Genomic DNA, 20,838 nt, shown 5'->3' on the forward strand with positions numbered 1-20,838 from the left:
ATGCAAATGAGTCCATTCTTCTCAATAACTTGTTATTTATGAGTTGTTTCATGTACTCCTTGGTCTATGTGTTAAATATGTTTTATTTTATGAGATTATCAAGTGCTATTTAATCGTTTGATTGTTAGTGAATGCAGGTTTCGAAGTGAAGGAGGAGCTCATCCGGATCAGCGAGGCTGGACTGCTACAACAGCGTTGGACTACAGGTAGGATCTAAACACTTGATTTCTTATATAGTAAATACATGTTTAGAGAAGGATTGCTCTTATTTGTCTTGTTTGTCACTAGAGAGTCTTAGGCTCCTAGGGAGGTTGGTTGTGTCCGCACTATCGACTATTTCCGCCTGACACCATGAAACGCTAACATATCTAGAAACCATTTTTCACTTATCAATGTGAATGGGTCGTCTCCTTGTGGCGGTTTTTCTTGTCAAATAACTGCTTCACCTAGTTCATGCACCGACGCTTTCTCTTTAAGGCGTTGCTCTGGATGGAGCCTCCAACATGTGGTTCTTTAATGGCCACCTCTGTCGCAATGACTTCAATACATATTCTTCCTCCAGATCTGTTTAACATGTTTCTTTACTTGTTGTTGAGCGGGTCTTTCACGCCTCATCCTTTTATGTGCTGCCATCCTTTTCCAACACTTAGAAAATGTATGGTTATGTAATCCACAAAAGGTACATGTTTTTGACGCCATGTTTTACATTCATCATTAACAACATGATTATAATTGAAATGAACATACGAATGTCAAGAGTGGTTATACCTTTCCTTGATGTATTTAGTGTAAGTATGGTGATGAAATCTTGCCTCAGCTCTTTCCTTGCCATGGAAACTTCCATGGGATGATGGGGATGTGTTCCCATCATTCTCTTTCCTCAACAATTTTGACGATGTCTCGGAAGAATCTGACACCTTCGAGCATTCTCCTTTGGTGTATCTTGTTCCTACAAATTGAGGTCTATACAGAACTTCCAATGGTTGCGTTATGCCTTGGTTATTACCACCAAGTTTTTCTTCCTGCCCCTTCCTTGTAAGGAGCCTCATGTTTGTCCTTGTAATTGGGATCTACAAATCTCCAACAGAAATCATACTATGTGATGACGAAACTGAAAGTAAATCAACATCTTTTACCTCCTCTGTCGATTTGGAAAGAACTCATGAGGGCTTCTCATCATCTGTTGTTGGTGGTTCGCTAACTGTCATGGCACATTCCCAAACTTCCTTTCTGACATGCCCAACTCCTATTCGACATGGTAATTCCTCTACTTTGATGGGGTTGACAATGCCTTGGCCATTAACGCCCAAGCCTTTTCCTTAATACCCCATTCTCTTCAACAATTTGGAGCCAATTCCTATGGTATGATTTTCAAAAACAACAAAATCATCATTAGCAAACATGCATGAAGATGAAGAACTACTTTTTACCTCGCATGGGTCACGCTGCAGCTTTTCCAAGGCCTCATCCTTTGCTTGCAGCTATCGTAGCAAACTTTGTTTTTCCTCTTTCTCTTCATGTAGACACATCTTCAATTCAACGTTCTCTATTTGAAGATTATGTTTTTTTTGCTTTAGTTCTTCCATGGCCTCTTCTATGGCTTGCAATTGAAGTTGCAATCACTCCTTTTCCTCTGTCTCTTTCTGTAGAGTTTCATACATTATCTCTACCCTTTTGGAAATTTTGAGCATGGTCTTATACATCACTTTTTCATCCTTTGTCACTGCATGTTCCATTGTTCATGGTGCAATCCACATCAACGCAAAGACCACTCCGATACCACTTGATCCAGGTCCAGGTGTGACGAAGGACCTTTCCAAGACCTTTTACTTTCGTGATGTGTTAAATTGAATTTTTAAAAGAAATATAAATGAATACATGTGCATGTTGTAAAGAAGAGGAACATGACAATCATCATCAACATAAAAACATAAGTCGTTGATAACGGAGTTCGTCTAGGAGGGACTATGTCTCCCGGCCCCAGTGTCAAGATCATGTAGGCCACTACATTAAGTGTTGTCAATAGTAATGATGTACATAGAGGTCATGTTGTTATCATACAAGGAAAATTCCCTCACGCAGGAGTGGCTCTAAGAGATGTTCTGCTACAGGAACTCTCAGTCAAAAGGACTCCTATCAGTATGACACAAACTCATGCATGATGAGCATCCTGCCAACATGGCATAAAAGGGATGTCTATGCAAACATGCATGATGACAACATGGGTATGCCATCAACATACGACAAAGGGATCTCCAACACAACGTGACAGATCATGACAACAAGTACATCACACAGATGATTCTGCATCACATCAAGCAGGAATCATGAAAACAAGTAAGGAACAAGATCCCACACCAGACATCAAACATGGATCTGTGCAACACAATGCATGTCAAAAGAAGTACATGAACACATTGCATATACCTCACAACTAGGGGCCTGTTAGCACTCCAGGAAACTCTCCTAGGTTGCAGCTCGGAGATGCCTAGTAACATATAATATTCAATATTGTTCTCAGAACTATTGGAATGGATGATGGTTTGGATCAAGTCAGATAACCATTTTAGCTCTATTCTCACTCAAGACATGCATGAACACCCTCAACAACACAAGGCTTTAGACCACTAATTCTCAATAATTTGTAGATTTAATGGATAGATGGAGAATATTGACAGTACCAGCAGATTGCATACATGAACATATATGAATGGCTAGCTACAGGCAACAAATGAGCTTACTGACTATACTGGCAGATGCATATATAATAACACATATAAATGGCTAGCTACAGGCAACAAAGAAGCTTGCAAATCTAATATATCAAAGCAGAGATAAGATGACAATTATCTGGCCTTAAACACAAAGAAATCTTGAACAAATTATTCAAGTGCAAGCATAGAACAGAAGAGAAATGGAAATTGAACATATAACAACAAAAGAAGCTTGTATTACTAAAGAATGTAGATGAGAAGCTTGAAGGAACAAAGGAGGAATAATCTCCAAAAGTTGAACCCTTATTACATTTAGTTTTCTGCCTTTTATAGGATGTTTACAATGCTCCTGAGCTCTCTAGAAGGCTCGAAGTCTTAATCTATCCCCTCTATCCCTTAACCATTTGATTCCCTGAAGGCAAGCATGGCTTGGAGGTTTTTCCTCCTTCTGACAGAGGAATAACAACTTTCAGATATTTTAGCTGCGCTGGCAGGGCTGTTGATGCTCCATGATCAGTTGTTGTTGTGGCTGTGTTGTGTTGTCTATTCTCGGCCTCTATGTTGGTTTAGGGAGTGAGCTGCATTGTCTATTGATTCTCTCCGGCCTCTATCCCTGTCACCCGGCCTTTGTTGGGTAGTGGAAAGGGTCCGTGTGCCTTTGTTTTCTCTTTCAACTACAAATTGTGCATGTTTCTGTTACTGATAGAAGTCACAGCCATACTGTGAAATCCCACCATTCCCTTGTCCTTTTCAGACTTCAAAGATCTTCAAACCTGGTTCATTTACCCATCAAGTCTACCTGGTGAGCGCCAGTATTGCAGCAATAATTCTGCAACTCCTGGGGCTTCCTTCTTTACTTTTACCAACCCAATAGTACATAACAAACTTGGAAGCGACGGTGTTGTATGCACAAGTACTAGCTCTTACTGCAGGCGGTCACTTGGTCAGCTGGCGCAAGTTCGGTAGGAGCTTAAGCCAACTTCTGTGAATTCTCAGAATAAGATTTTAACTATGATGAAAGAAAGCCAACTCTAAAGAGGCTATTCTACTCACAGAAAGAGAAGGAAAACTAAAATGTAACGCAAACCCTAGCAAACCCTAATTTACCCACTAACCCTACTATTGCAGGAAAAGAGATCAAAACTGATGAAATGAGTGCCATTGACTACTAAAAAGGTAAATTGCATTTATTCAAGCTACTTCTGAAAAGAAATGAGAAGAAAACATCTTTTTGTGCTTTTGAGTGTTTTTATGTGAAATTATTATGCTTGTGATTTATCTGGTTGTGATTATGCAGAGGTTTGGTGGCGAAGGAAGATGGAGTTGGCTTTTGCAGAGGTGGAGGAAGGTGTGGAGAGGTCCTAAGAAGCCCCTAGTACCCTTCTAAAGACTTCCATAGCGATCGGACTTCGAAAAATCACTCACAGGAAATTCTACAGGAGGCTGCAGGGGATCTACAGGAGGATCTACAGGAGGAGGCCGAGAGCTATTTTTGGAGTTTTGAAGGTGGAAAAATGATGGGAAAGGGTAGTTGAAGGCTATATGAAGGTGTTTAGGTGTCTGTAACTTGTCAAGGAAGATCAAGAACGAACGTGATGGTTGGATTTGTTCAAAGGGAAAAAAAAATGAAGCTTATGGAGAATGTTATCACTCAGGTTGTCCCTTAGCTCCTTGAGGGATACGGCCAAGGTAACCACAAACCAATCTTTGGACTGCAAGTGCTAGCCCACTAGCAGTCAGAGAGGGCTCTCTCTTTAGGATTTACCTTTGTTGATTATGATTTTAGGCTAGTTATTGGGTACTAGGGGTTTTGTTTTGGTTTTGGTGGGATGGATGATGCTTTCAAGTAAAGAGGCAGGGATAGCATGAAAGTTTTAAAACCATTGGGCGTGGAGTCAAGGATTAGGACTGCTGGTGCGTTTGCTTGGTCACAAGAGGGAATGTGGAGCAAGCTAGCTACACATGAAACAATCATTCAAGCTAAAGGATGGAGTGAAGGCTAAGAATGAGAGGCAGTTAAGAATCTCTCGTTCAGCTTAGCAGAGGGAAGGTGAATGAGCTCTATCTAGGAGCAGTAAAGAATCCCTAGATAACTGTCAAACATGAGTGAATTAGGGGAAATATGAGCCACAAGGAATTCATATTCATTTCTAATTTAGATGAAAACATATAGAAACAGCAGATATTGAGCATAGAGGGCAATTAAACCAATTCTAAACTATTCATTCTTTCTGTTATTTTGGATGATACATCAATGAAGAACAAAGGTAATAAACACTTATTGAGTCATGTTGCAGCACAAGAATTCCACATTCAATTCTTCAGAACATTCATACACAGCACACAGTCATTCCTCCAAGCTTTTCAGTAGTCTTTGATTAAGTAAAACATCAGGTATACAGAGCGAGTCTCTCTTGGAGCTATACAACCAACCAACCCCTTTAACAGTGAATTAGGGTGGTTTTTATAAGAAAAATATATATAAAGATCAGATCTCAGACAGATCTGCTATAATAACTGTCTTTAACCTAATACATGTCTAAAATAAATCAGAAAATATCCTCGAGCTGCGCTGGGTGCAGTTGTACCAAAATGAGTTTAATGTGTTGTCTTTATGGCTCTGTGCTGATCACTTAGCCATAACTGTGCTTTGGGTTTTGATCCATGCTCTTGAGTGGTTCTGAGGAGCATTAACTGTGATGGGAGAGCCTTGATTGGCCTTTACTACTTTCTTTGACTTTGTTGGAGGTCATTCAATGTCCACCTACATTGGGAATAAAGGTTTTCATTTAAAACATTCGACTGATACTCTTTGCCGCTTCCTGGATATGCTTTGGCACTGAATGTGTGCCTTTCTCACTCCTGATACTCTTTAAATTGTTGCATCGACCTTTCATGGCTACTGTTCGGCCCTCTGTTTGCTTTTAAAACTGTGTTTGCCCCTTTCTGAATGCTGCGCGAAGAAATTCATGTCATTCGGCGCCTTTCGGGCCTACTGGAGACGAGCTACGAAAGGGATTTCCATTTTGGCCTATTTCCCGTAGCCATGCGCGATTAGGTGCTAATCGCGCATGAAAAACTGCCTCAGATTTTGATTCCGGGCTTCCTAGGCTGCGATTTGCACCTTTTGTGCTTTTTGACGGTGATGTCAGCATGACGTCATGTGGTGGGACCCAGTACGGCGAGTGACATGGCAGGGTGACATCAGCAGGGTGATGTCAGCAGTATGGCGGGTGATGTGGCAGTACGATGGAGGAGGCTTATGTGGCGTTGACATGGCAAGGACACGGCAGCAGGAGGCCGACATGGCATGGTGACGTCAGCATGACGTGGCGCTGACGCAGGAGGAGGGAAAGCGGTATCTGGTTTCGAGCACACCGCTTTTGTGCGCAAGCGATATAGGAGGAGGGAGCTCCACCACAGCCGAGAGGGTGACGCATGGCGGGAGTACGATGGGAAAACAGCCCATCTCCCAGACGCCAACCCTCGGTACATCGGGGCACAAAAAGGCCCGCCCACCGTAGATCTTGGGCGCGCCAGATCTGACGGTCGATGGTATGAGTAAGGCGGCGGACGGTTAGGGACGGACCCGCGCATATTTAATTTGTGTTTTTATATGGCGCGGGGGGGGGGGAGCGGGGGGGGGGTTTAAACATTAGAAATGTGGGTTTTGGGTTTTTTTCAAGCGGGGGAAAATATATTTATGTGCGTGACCTTAGGATAAGGGCAGGGAATGGGTATTATAGGGTTGGGACTTAGGGGGAAATGGTTGTTAGGGTGACCAGGTGTCAGACCAACTCCTGGTTAGGACATGTAAGGCTAATGTTAAGCCCCAAATGGACTTAGCATTTCCCAAACTGATAAAATAGGGCTATAGTGCCTGGGGATGGGAATATGTATATAGGGGAATTTTTTTAACATAGTTTTAGTAGGGGAGGGGAGATAGATAGGGAGCTACATAGTAAAATTAGTAGTTAATATGACAAGTGATAAGAAAGTGCTAAGTATGTGAATCTTAGGCTAATAGGGGGGGAAAATGATCCATAGAGGAAGTATGAACATGCCTTGAGCAAAGCAGATCTTTACCAAGGAAAATGATATGGAAAATGATGAAACTAAGAGGTATCAAGCAGATCTTGACCCTTTCAGGGAAGTTAGTGAGTGATTTGGGAAATGAGAAGAAGGGGGAGTTAGACATGCCTCCAGAATTCTGCCATCAAAACACTACTTTGGTACCTCTGCCACTGATGAGATGAGCTTTCTTTGTCAAGGCCAAAACTGAAGACAATCTGGCTTCTGCAACCCCAGGCTACCTACCCAGCTTAATACTCCTAGCATTTTTTGTTACTTCAGGAAGGGTGCACTTAGACTTGCAAACCCTGATTGCTTTTTTCTTTTAATTTCCCTCCTATCTAAATCTACACGTATTTCTTCCAAGGGCCCAGATTAAGCAGTTGGGCTCCTTTGTTTCTCTACCTATCTACAAATCTGCCAAGATTAAACTGTTTGGACAGATATTCATTCTCAATATTCTAAAACAAGAAATTGAAACCTAGGGAAGCCAAGATTAAGCTGTTTGGCCTTCCCTTAACAGAAAATTGTTCAAAAAGGAATAACTCATGAAAATTGGAATACAGCAGTGGCATTTAGACTGGCACACTTTCATGGCCTCTTTTAGGAAATATGGAGCATTGCAGCATGCAAAGTATGACATATTTGGCATGTAAAAATGTCAATCATGAAATATGAAAACCTGTTGCAACAGGAGGCTAACAGTGGCTCCACAGCAACAATAGAAAATCAAGGTAGTCTGACCTTCTGTTCTTGGCTTTTCACAAGGAAAAGCCATGAGTTGCAGGATGTTGTTTATAGATGATTGGTCATGTTGGGAAAAATAGATGGACTTCTATTTCTGGTTCACAGCGGTGTGATCAAAGTCTATTTTTAGACTGCCAGGCTAAAAATAGAAAAGTCAAATATTATTGTCTCATAATAATATTTAGACTATAAACATTATCTTATCCTCTTGGAGCACTTGAGTTTGAGCTACATATGTGGCACATGCAGCTGTCAGAAGGAAATATGCTTTTCTTGTGAGTCATTTGAGCTATTGCATGCATGACATCCCTTGAAATAGAACCAAACATGGATCAAAACTGATGTATTTCCCTTAGCTTCTAGTCTAGAATCAGTTGCTGATGTGAAACAAAACAATGCTCCTCTCTTATTGATACTTTTTGATTGGATACTACAAATTGCAACCATTTTCCTTTTATCATGAATTTCTGTGATATGACAGCGCTACTCCTGCTGTTTTGCTGAGACTAATGCAGAGATAGAGCCTTAAGAATGGAGTACTTGCACTGGTTGTGTCTTAGCAAACTTTGTTGCTGCTCCTCTAACACTCAGACTGCTAAAAAATAAAACAAAGTGCTAATATATACAAATATTAATGTACAAAGAGATATGTACAGAGCTGCATTGTACCCCTTAATAGGGATCATGGTAATGTTTTAGCATTCGACCGTTAACAGGGCCTTCTTCAACAGTGTTGCCCTCTACAGACTTGAGGAAATACATGTTATTTCCCTGAACAACAGAAATAACAAATGGCCCTTTCCATAAAAAATCAAATTTTGCATGTTTGCCCTTGTCTTCTCTTCGCGAGTCCCACCTTAGAACTTTGTCGTCAATGTAGAAATCCTCAACCTTAGCTCTTTTATCAAACATCTTTTTGAGTTTCTCTTGCAATATTTGAGCTCTGTTATAAACTTGCTCTTTGGTTTGCTGAAGATGAATGGTCTGATTGATTCTTCTTTGAATATCATTTGGTTCTGCTTGGATCTCTTGCAACATTTTCATGATAGGGGTGCCCAAGGAGGACGGAAACGTGGCCTCAATGCCATACACCAGCTCATAAGGGCTCATCCCAATGGATTTTTTTGTTGAAAGTCTGTTTGCCCATAGGGAATTTGTGAGCTTTTTATGTCAGTTCTTCTTGTTTTCTTCTAAGACCTTCTTGATAATATTAATCAGGCTCTTGTTAGATGACTCGGCCAAGCCATTACCTTGGGGATAATAGGCTGTGGAGTGGCCCAAGGTAATGTGAAATTTATGGCAAAAACTGATCATCTTTTTGGATTTGAAAGCAGCGGCGTTGTCAATTTGATTGGATACTACAAACTGCAACCATTTTCCTTTTATCATGAATTTCTGTGATATGACAGCGCTACTCCTGCTGTTTTGCTGAGACTAATGCAGAGATAGAGCCTTAAGAATGGAGTACTTGCACTGGCTGTGTCTTAGCAAACTTTGCTGCTGCTCCTCTAACACTCAGACTGCTAAAAAATAAAACAAAGTGCTAATATATACAAATATTAATGTACAAAGAGATATGTACAGAGCTGCATTGTACCCCTTAATAGGGATCATGGTAATGTTTTAGCATTCGACCGTTAACAGGGCCTTCTTCAACAGTGCTGCCCTCTACAGACTTGAGGAAATATGTGTTATTTCCCTGAACAACAGAAATAACAAATGGCCCTTTCCATAAAAAATCAAATTTTGCATGTTTGCCCTTGTCTTCTCTTCGTGAGTCCCACCTTAGAACTTTGTCGCCAATGTAGAAATCCTCAGCCTTAGCTCTTTTATCAAACATCTTTTTGAGTTTCTCTTGCAATATTTGAGCTCTGTTATAAACTTGCTCTTTGGTTTGCTGAAGATGAATTGTATGATTGATTCTTCTTTGAATATCATTTGGTTCTGCTTGGATCTCTTGCAACATTTTCATGATAGGGGTGCCCAAGGAGGACGGAAACGTGGCCTCAATGCCATACACCAGCTCATAAGGGCTCATCCCAATGGATTTTTTTGTTGAAAGTCTGTTTGCCCATAGGGAATTTGTGAGCTTTTTATGTCAGTTCTTCTTGTTTTCTTCTAAGACCTTCTTGATAATATTAATCAGGCTCTTGTTAGATGACTCGACCAAGCCATTACCTTGGGGATAATAGGCTGTGGAGTGGCCCAAGGTAATGTGAAATTTATGGCAAAAACTGATCATCTTTTTGGATTTGAAAGCAGCGGCGTTGTCAGTGATGATCTTCTCAGGGCAGCCAAATCTAGAAAGGATATTGCACTCAAGGAACTGGATAATGATGGAGTCATTGGCCTGTCTGCATGGGATGGCTTCAATCCATTTAGTGAAATAGTCGGTGGCTGTTAAAATCCACTTGTGCTGGCCTGAGGAAGAGGGGTGGATCTCTCCAATGAAATCAAGACCCCATTGTTGAAAAGGTTTCTCGGTTGAGATGGGCTTAAGGGGCAAGGGTAACAGCTTTCTTTTGCCCTCAAAGATTTGGCATTTATGACATGAGATAGCAAACTTCTTTATATCTACAAATAGAGAGGGCCAATAGAAACCAGCCCTTAAAATTTTATCAGCAGTGGACTTCCAATATAGATGTCCTCCACAGTCCCCTGCATGGAATTCTTTCATGACATTGTTAGTTTCATTCATGGTTAAACAATTAAGCAATATACCTTCATGATTTTTCCAAAATAATGCACGATCTATGACACAAAACTTTGAAGCCTTCATTTTTAAAAATCTTTTCTTGGTTCTGGACAATCCTAGGGGAGCAAACAGGTTTAACAATACAAAGCATATATCAGCATACCATGGGGATTGCAAAAAGGTTTCACTGATCTATGGAGTCGCCAGCTCCTGTTCATTGTCCAGTTGGTTGATGTCTAGGGCTTGAAAGTTTGTTTCGGACATCAGTTTGGCTAAACCTTGTCCCTTTATGAGCTTGGTTGGTTTAATTTCTATGTCATACTCAAGGATGTTAGCAATCCATTTGCCTCTTTTGCCTTCTAGCCCTTCTTGGGTTAATATGTCTTTTACAACAGCATTTGGGACATAGGAAATCACATGTGAATACAAAATGTAAACTCGGAAATCTTTGATTGCTTTAACAAGGGCATAGGCCTGCTTCTCCATGATTTGGTATTTCAAAGGTGCATCTCTTAAGGCTCGGCTGAAAAATGCAATTGGCTTTTCAGCTCCCTGATCATCCTTTTGCAAAAGGACAGCAGCTATCGTGTGCTCAGATGCAAATGAAAATATGATGAAATCTTTGTCAAATTGCGGACTGGTGAGGACAGGGGCTTGGGTTAAGGCAGTTTTAATACTCTCAAAGGCCTGCTTGGTCTCAAGAGACCATTTTACCTTAGCATCCTTTTTTAACATGTTGCTTAACAGTCTTATTAGCTCGGCTAGGTTTGGAATAAATCTTCTTAAGAAGTTGATTTTTCCAAGGAATGCTTGTAATTCTTTTATGCTTCTTGGATATGGGATTTGGAGGATGGCTTGGATCCTTTCCGGATCTATTCTAATACCATCTCTTGAGATGATATGGTCAAGGAGTGTGCCTTCTTCAAGGCCAAAGAGGGATTTCTTGGGGTTCAAGGAAATGCCATATTTCCTACATGTTATGAGTATCTACCTTAAATGTTTTAGGTGCTCTTGATCAGATTTGGAGAAAGGGGTTAAGTCATCAAGGTAGACAACTAGGAAATCATGTATTTCCTTGGAAAATGCAATATCCATTGCCATTTGAAAGGTAGCACTAGCCTTTTTAAGTCCGAAAGGCATCTTCACATATTTAAATGTTCCCCACGGTGTGGTAAAGGCTGTCTTGTCTTGGTCATCCGGGTGAACCAGTATTTGATTAAAACCTGAAAAGCCATCTAGTAAAGAAATTCTAGATGACCCCACTACTCTTTGTAGGATATGGTCCATTTTTGGCAAGGGTAGTGGTCTTTTAGGGAGACTTGGTTAAATTTCTTAGGTCTACACATAGCCTAATCTCACCTGTCTTTTTTCTTGTGGGAACAAGATTGGATACCCATTCAGAGAATTTGATGGGTGCTATAATACCTGCTTCAAACATCCTTTTCACTTCCTTTTCAATTAAGGGAAGGAGTACGGGATTGATTCTTCTAAGTTTTTGTTTGAAGGGATTTTGGTTTGGTTTTAAGGGAATGGTGTGTTGGATCACTGAGGTGTCATAGGACTTCAAGTCCTCATAACTCCAAGCAAATACATCTTGAAATTCTTTGAACAAATCAATATATTTGGGTTTTTGATCGGGTGGTAAAGCTTGAGATATTTTGATTATTTTGGGCTTGTCTGCTGTCCCAATGTTGTGTTCTTCTACAGCCGTGTTTAGGGGCTGTATTTTTGGCTTTTTGGGAACATCATTTGCATCAAACATATCTTCTAATGGAGTTAGGCCAGCAGGGAGAAAGTTATCTTTCAGATCAACGATCTCGGCCTCTGTTTCTAATATATCCTCCAAATGCATCTGTTTCAGCTCTTCTATGTTTGCATTGTCAAAAATAGTTGGGTTTAGGATTTTCTTGGCTGCTACAGCGGTTACAGCCTGCTGATTTTCATTTGTTTGCTGTTGTTCATCCGTCATAGCATCCATGTCAATGTTAGTATTTGAAAACTCATGCTCAAGAGTGAGGAAGTTGTTAATCTGGGCATCACTTTCAAACACTTGCCAATCTTTAACATTATTTGGGATAGCATGCCTATGTTTTATCTCAGTAGTAAAATGGTGATTTGGCTCAAAGGGAAGCTTGCATGTACTAGCAAAAGTGGCTAGGCTGTGTGCATGAATGTTATGATCTCTTGAAATCTTGGCAAGCTTGGATTCAGTGAATGCATTGAGTATATTAATAGCAGCAGTCCTATAGGCCCTCATTCTATTGTCATTGGTAACAAAGTTGCCTTTCATTTGTTGTATGATTAAATCGAAGTCACCTAGAATAGACACTTTTGCAGCTCCTAGAGCTTTGAGCAGTTTAAGGCCTAAAAGGAGAGCCTCATACTCTGCCATGTTATTGGTGCATTTGAAATTTAGTCTGTAGGCATGACCTTCTGCATGATTGTTATGTGTATTGTGAATCCAAACACCTGCCCCTGCTCCTAACTTGTTAACAGAGCCATCAAACTCTAAGTACCATGTGATTTCTTGATTGTGGTTAGTATCAAGAGTTTCAATCACTTTAGGATTGGGCAGATTTGAAATTTCTGTTTGGGGAGGTTTTTCTTGTATGCTGGTTGCCCTGATTGTTTTGACAGTTTCATCAGTATGGGCAACCAATTCTTCATCGGTGTGTGTGTTCAGTTCTAAAGCCAAGGGCTTGTCATCAGTGAGAGTATTTTTTTCATCATTAAATAGAATAAAAGAATCCATATCAGAATGGATTGAGTGTATAGGAAAATTTTGGGGCTTATCCTCACTAGTTACCACATATTTCATCAGTGTTTCTCTATATAGCCTCTTTGGTTGCCCAAAGACAGATATAGTGGCATAAGAGAGGTCTAATTGGAGGGATCCTTGGAGTTTTGCTCCCCAAGATCTTAATAATATCATGCCATGCTTTGGTGGAATGTCAGCAACCACCACATCCATGAGGATAGTCTTGTTGGGATATTGGACTAAGGAGACACACAAGTCTTTGATAAGGACTAAACACTTGACTTGACTTGAGTCAAAGGAGAATAGATCTTTGTAGGGTCTTGTGACATCAAGGTTGAGTTTTTCCATTACATCTTTGGGCATAAGGTTGTGTGAGGCACCTGAGTCAAACATAGCATTATGCAAGACTTTGTCATGTATGTGTAAACTGACATAAAAAGGTAGAACATATCCATAAGTTGATTTTCCATTAACTTCAAGACCGAACAGTAGTTCAGGCTGATCATCAAGAACATTCACATCATCCTTAACCTCTGGCATTTGAAGTGATCTTTGAATTTTTTGCCTATACACTTCATGTTTGGCAAGTTTAGATAAGGGGATGGAAATCTTGAGTTTACCTATTTCTACCTCTAAGTCAAACGATTTTTCGGATTGGGTTTTAGTATTTTGGGAGGCAGGCTTCCCTTTTTCTATTGGAGTATCAACAGTTTGGTCTTGTTTGTCAGCGTTAAGGGAAGTAATTGCTTGCAGTTTTTCAGTTTTAGGAGGGCTTTTTGGAACGCTGTTCAAATTCTCTTTGGAGAAAGAAGGTGGCAGAGGCTGATCATTAGAAGATTGCATTTCTGTTATGTCCTCTATGGTGACATCCTTTGGATTAGGGACTGTTTTACCAGCAGTTTCCATGAAGGCAACATTTTCTTTAATCTTCTTTGGCTGCTTGGTATCATTTGCCTTAACCTTTTCAGGCACATCTATGGTTCTTGTCCTCAGCTTATATTGTTTGTGGACTTCATACACAGCAGTATCATAGCCTTGTTTAAAATCAAAAGACTCACCAGACTTAGTCTGAAATTGATTAAGGTCATGTTCATCTTGGTCTTGTTGAGTTAGGAAAATTTGTTGCTCAGCCTTCAAATCCACCAAGTTCATGTGAGTATCTTCCGTCTGTTCACTAGATGTAGATGCCTCAACGTAATTTTCGTGAAAAGGAGGCCTTACATCATGGTTTGGGCTAGACCTACCAGCATTTGTATTCTGAGTTTTCCGGAAATTTGGGTTCCTTATGGTATTGGGTTGTTGTCCTTCCCATGATGATTTCCTCTCAACACTCTCTACTCTGTCTCCCAGCCTGTGCATTCCAGTGATAAGGCTGAGGGTTCCTCTTTAAAGGTGGTTCTTCTCTCAGTTCTAGCTCTATTTCTTTTGGCAATTAGATTTTCCTCTACGCTAACAACAACATTTTCCATGTCTGCAAGGGTCTGGGGGGCTCTTTCCCTTAACTGATAAGCCATGTCAGCGTCAAAACCATCAGGGAATTTATACAAAGCAAGATCAGGTGGAGGTCTCAAGTTCTGTGGTATTGCATTATAAATATTATTAAATCTTGCACAATAGTCCAAGACAGATTCTTGAGGGCCTCTTTTGATGGTGTCATATTCAGATAATATGTGCAAGGGGTCTTTATTTTTCTCCCATCTGTTGATAAATCACTGGTATAGGGCTTCTGGGTCTACTATGGAATTGGCTGTGAGTGCTCTAAACCAAGTTCTAACATCACCTGTCAAACTTTGGGAAAAAATCTTCATTCTGACGCTATCGTCATCTATCTCGTAGTTCTCAAAATAGTCTTGCATTTTCTTTGTATGCTGAAGGGCTGTGCAAGAACCAGTTCCATCAAAGTATGTGATTTTAGCTTGATAATCGTGAGGCATAGCCCCTGGATTAGCGAGTCACTGCAGGGGTGCATATCTATTAGCCATGTTTACAGGGGTAAGTGAAACAATAGGAACAACTGGAACAGGTGTAACAACAACGATCAGGGGAGTATGTGCAGTAAATGGAGGTGTGGAAGGAGTGCTTTGAGAGGTGGATGATGAACAAGGGGAAGTGGGGGTTGAACGAAATAAAACCTTGACAGGGGTTGGAACACAGCTTGGCTGAACTGCTTCAGGACTATTATCAGCAAAATCTTCTTGTTTCCTAAGAATCTTTGGGATTAAGTTGGGATTGTCAAAAACAGCTGGAGGGTTTGGGTCTGGATTTGACCTTGTATACCGTGAATTCCTTTTGGGAGCCAGATTCTGAACTTGTTTTGGTATTTTCTGTGAATGCTTTTTTAGAATTAGCAAGGAACTGATCAAATTTTGGAATAGCTATCTATAACTTAAACTAGCACGAAGTTGGACTGAAGCAGCATTTGCTTACTCCTGTGAATGCAAAGCAAGCACAGTTTCAAAGGCTTCCTGGCTGACATTCAGGCTTCATCTGTAATTTTAAGGAATATGCAGCAATTGGAAAATTCATTATTTTTCCCCAGTGGAGCTTTCCAACTTGATTTGTGAGATTTAACCGAGTTCGTTCCCCAGTGGAGTCGCAATTATGTTATCACTCAGGTTGTCCCTTAGCTCCTTGAGGGATACAGCCGAGGTAACCACAAACCAATCTTTGGACTGCAAGTGCTAGCCCACCAGCAGTCAGAGAGGGCTCTCTCTTTAGGATTTAGCTTTGTTGATGATGATTTTAGGCTAGTTATTGGGTACTAGGGGTTTTGTTTTGGTTTTGGTGGGATGGATGATGCTTTCAAGTAAAGAGGCAGGGATAGCATGAAAGTTTTAGAACCATTGGGCGTGGAGTCAAGGAGTAGGACTGCTGGTGCGTTTTCTTGGTCACAAGAGGGAATATGGAGCAAGCTAGCTGCACATGAAACAATCTTTCAAGCTAAAGGATGGAGTGAAGGCTAGGAATGAGAGGCAGTTAAGAATCTCTCATTCAGCTTAGCAGAGGGAAGGTGAATGAGCTCTATCTAGGAGCAGTGAAGAATCCCTAGATAACTGTCAAACATGAGTGAATTAGGGGAAATATGAGCCACAGGGAATTCATATTCATTTCTAATTCAGATGAAAACATATAGAAACAGTAGAAATTGAGCATAGAGGGAAATTAAACCAATTCTAAACTATTCATTCTTTCTGCTATTTTGGATGATACATCAATGAAGAACAAAGGTAAGAAACACTTATTGAGTCATGTTGCAGCACAAGAATTCCACATTCAATTCTTCAGAACATTCATACACAGCACACAGTCATTCCTCCAAGCTTTTCAGCAGTCTTTGATTAAGTAAAACATCAGGTATACAGAGCGAGTCTCTCTTGGAGCTATACAACCAACCAACCCCTTTAACAGTGAATTAGGGTGGTTTTTATAAGTAAAATATCTATAAAGATCAGATCTCAGATAGATCTGCTGTAATAAGTGTCTTTAACCTAATACATGTCTGAAATAAATGCGGGAAAATATCCTCGAGCTGCACTGGGTGCAGCTGTACCAAAATGAGTTTAATGTGTTGTCTTTATGGCTCTGTGCTGATCACTTAGCCATAACTATGCTTTGGGTTTTGATCCATGCTCTTGAGTGGTTCTGAGGAGCATTAACTGTGATGAGAGAGCCTTGATTGGCCTTTACTGCTTTCTTTGACTTTGTTGGAGGTCATTCAATGTCCACCTGCATTGGGAATAAAGGTTTTCATTTAAAACATTCGACTGATACTCTTTGCCGCTTCCTGGATATGCTTTGGCACTGAATGTGCACCTTTCTCACTCCTGATACTCTTTAAATTGTTGCATCGACCTTTCATGGCTACTGTTCGGCCCTCTGTTTGCTTTTAAAACTGTGTTTGCCCCTTTCTGAATGCTGCGCGAAGAAATTCATGTCATTCGGCACCTTTCGGGCCTGCTAGAGATGAGCTACGAAAGGGATTTCCATTTTGGCCTATTTCCCGTAGCCATGCGCGATTAGGCGCTAATCGCGCATGAAAAACTGCCTCAGATTTTGATTCCGGGCTTCCTAGGCTGCGATTTGCGCCTTTCGCGCTTTTTGATGGTGACGTCAGCATGACGTCATGTGGTGGGACCCAGTACGATGGGTGACATGGCAGGGTGACGTTAGCAGTTCGGCAGGCGATGTCGCGGTACGGTGGAGGAGGCTTACGTGGCGGTGACATGTCAAGGACACGGCGGCAGGAGGCTGACGCAGCATGGTGACGTCAGCATGATGTGGCGCTGACGCAGGAGGGGGGAAAGCGGTATCCGGTTTCGAGTGCACCGATTTTGTGTGCAGGCATTATAGGAGGAGGGAGCTCTGCCACAGCCGAGAGGGTGACGCGTGGCGGGAGTACGACAGGAAAACCGCCCATCTCCCGGATGCCAACCCTCAGCACATCAGGGCACAAAAAGGCCCGCCCACCGTAGATCTTGGGCGCGCTAGATCTGAAGGTCGACAGTACGAGTAAGGCGGTGGACGGTTAGGGACGGGCCCGCGCATATTTAATTTGTGTTTTTATATGGCGTGGGGGGGGTTTAAACATTAGAAATGTGGGTTTTGGGTTTTTTCCAAGCAGGGGGAAATATATTTATGTGCGTGACCTTAGGATAAGGGCATGGAATGGGTATTATAGGGTTGGGACTTAGGGGGGAATGGTTGTTAGGGTGACCAGGTGTCAGACCAACTCCTGGTTAGGACATGGAAGGCTAATGCTAAGCCCCAAATGGACTTAGCATTTCCCAAACTGATAAAATAGGGCTATAGTGCCTGGGGATGGGAATATGTATATAGGGGAATTTTTTTAACATAGTTTTAGTAGGGGAGGGGAGATAGATAGGGAGCTACATAGTAAAATTAGTAGTTAATATGACAAGTGATAAGAAAGCGCTGAGTATGTGAATCTTAGGCTAATGGGGGGGGGAATTATCCATAGAGGAAGTATGAACATGCCTTGAGCAAAGCAGATCTTTACCAAGGCATATGATATGGAAAATGATGAAACTAAGAGGTATCAAGCAGATCTTGACCCTTTCAGGGGAGTTAGTGAGTGATTTGGGCAATGAGAAGAAAGGGGAGTTAGACATGCCTCCAGAATTCTGCCATCAAAACACTGCTTTGGTACCTCTCCCACTAATGAGATGAGCTTTCTTTGTCAAGGCCAAAATTGAAGACAATCTGGCTTCTGCAACCCCAGGCTACCTACCCAGCTTAATACTCCTAGCATTTTTTGTTACTTCAGGAAGGGTGCACTTAGACTTGCAAACCCTGATTGCTTTTTTCTTTTAATTGCCCTCCTATCTAAATCTACACGTATTTCTTCCAAGGGCCCAGATTAAGCAGTTGGGCTCCTTTGTTTCTCTACCTATCTACAAATCTAACAAGATTAAACTGTTTGGACAGATATTCATTCTCAATATTCTAAAACAAGAAATTGAAACCTAGGGAAGCCAAGATTAAGCTGTTTGGCCTTCCCTTAACAGAAAATTGTTCAAAAAGGAATAACTCATGAAAATTGGAATACAGCAGTGGCATTTAGACTGGCACACTTTCATGGCCTCTTCTTTGGCCTCTTTTAGGAAATATGGAGCATTGCAACATGCAAAGTATGACATATTTGGCATGTAAAGATGTCAATCATGAAATATGAAAACCTGTTGCAACAGGAGGCTAACAGAGAAAACGCAGAAATTAGGGCAGATTGGCGATATGTTGCGAATGACTTGGGAAATCTATGAAAAGTGAGTTGGCGCTGGCTGTTTTATGGATGGATGGTGAGCTGAGATGTCCTGCAAGAGATCTGCACATTTACTTATCAAAACTGATCAAAGAAAGAACTAACTATATCATGAAAAAAGAGATTTCTCTAGCTTGACCTAATTTCTGACCTACAAACAGAAAATTTTGAACAGTAACTTTAAACAGAAAAGCATGGAGAGAGATATATTGTAAAAGAACAGGAAATGATCTAGGCAACTTAATCTGAACCAATATCAATCTTTCCAAATCAAAGTATCACACTAGCAGTTGCATGGAAGAGCAAAAATTGTGTTTTGGTGGCAGCAGTAGTGCCTTGACCTCAAATCATAGTCCCAGGAAGGGAGAAAGGAGATCAGGGCATGTTGTTGGAATTTTTTAATCTTATTCTATCACTGCAGTAACCTACTTGAGCAACTGAAACAAAAACAACTATACTAACCATCAAAAGCAACCTAATCTAGCAAAGTAAAATGAATCTATGCAACAGAAATTAACTGATGAACTGAAGCAAAAACATATAAGTACAAAGTAGGAGGTGCTGGGCAACTTGGGTTGGGCCGTAACCCAAGAGCTTCAGCCCTCTAAAAGAGATCATTGCTGGCTCAAAAAAAAATTCATCTTCATTATCAAAAATAGCAGTTACATTACATAAACTATTCTCAAAAGGAACTTGAAAATGAGTTGAACACAATGCTGTAAAAAAGTGCGAAAATCAACTAATAACTGGCTAACCTACTGAGGCTTTAAGCCTCCTTATTTATACAAATGGAGTCCTTCAATAGTCCTCCTAAAATCAAGGAACTCGGCTTTCTATAACTGGAGATAAACAGCAGTCCTTCTTTACTTGCTCGGTTGCCCCTTGGAATCATCAATGTGGCTCCAAGTTGTTGATGGAGTATTCGAGGAAAGGGGTAATAAATGAAGGAGACACCCCCTACAAATCATCTTCCCTATTTTCCTTGAGTTTTGGCTGCCATTTGCTCATAAATCCCTTGACTTTGTCCAAAATTGGCCAAAAATTCTGCATACAACACACATTAGACTACATGGGAAAGTGACTAACCCAATTCACTCTATTAGCATAAATATATTCAAAAACATGCATTAAACTAATGATAATGGTGGATTAAGTTTAAATAAGAGGTAGAATGAGCCCATATAATTACCCATTTCCGGTGCTCATCATCACCCCCCTGTTGAATGGGTTGCTCATCCTCTGAGCCACTAATCCAACTCTTCATCCTTACTGGCTCTAATAGATTCCCTGACATCCCAAGCCTCTAATGTGATGTCTTCCTCTTTATCATGGAAACCTTCTTTCCTATCCATTTCTTCCCATTTTTTCTGTTCTTCCTCCTCCTTTACTCCTTCCAGCAGTGCTAGCAGCAATGGAGGACTGAATTTAAGGCCAATCCAGTTTGCCTTCAAGATTTGCATTGAGTGCTTATATAGGGGCACTCTTCTCATGTATTCCCTCATCCTATTTAGGAAGTAATACTCCCTGATCCTTAGACTGTGTGGCAAGGTACTCCATCTTCTCATGCAAGCATGAATGCAGTCATCCCCAAACAATCTCTCCATGTCCTCGAAGTGAGCAATAGCCTGGGCCTGCTTATCAACATAGTCTAGGACAACTTGAGGATTAGCTGCAAGGTGTTGGTGGGCATAGATGAGAGATAAGGGGTCTGCTGGTTCTGCTCTAATCATCAGGGGCTCACTCAGCTCTTTTTTCATCATTTTCTGGATTCCCACTGCCCTTTTCTCTTCATGGCTCATCCAAGATGCCATAGCCATCAGCCGCAAGTCTCCCAATGTAGCATTTCGATTCCACAAATTCATGTCAGTAAGTGCCATGTTGTGCAAGTAAAATTCTGCTAGGTTTGCTTTATTCTTAACTGAACTGTGATCACATAAATGCATGAATTGGCCATAATCCTGAAAAGTTATTGTACCCCTCTGGGCTAGTGTCTTAATCTGAAATTGGAGCCACTGATCTTTGAGGTACGGTGCATATGATTTGGCTGGCTGCCTGCACTGCAATGCCTCCATTT

This window comes from Pinus tabuliformis, chromosome 5_2, assembly GCF_031772625.1.
Source record: "Pinus tabuliformis cultivar Carrire ecotype Pingquan chromosome 5_2, CPIR1, whole genome shotgun sequence".
Lineage (NCBI taxonomy): Eukaryota > Viridiplantae > Streptophyta > Pinopsida > Pinales > Pinaceae > Pinus > Pinus tabuliformis.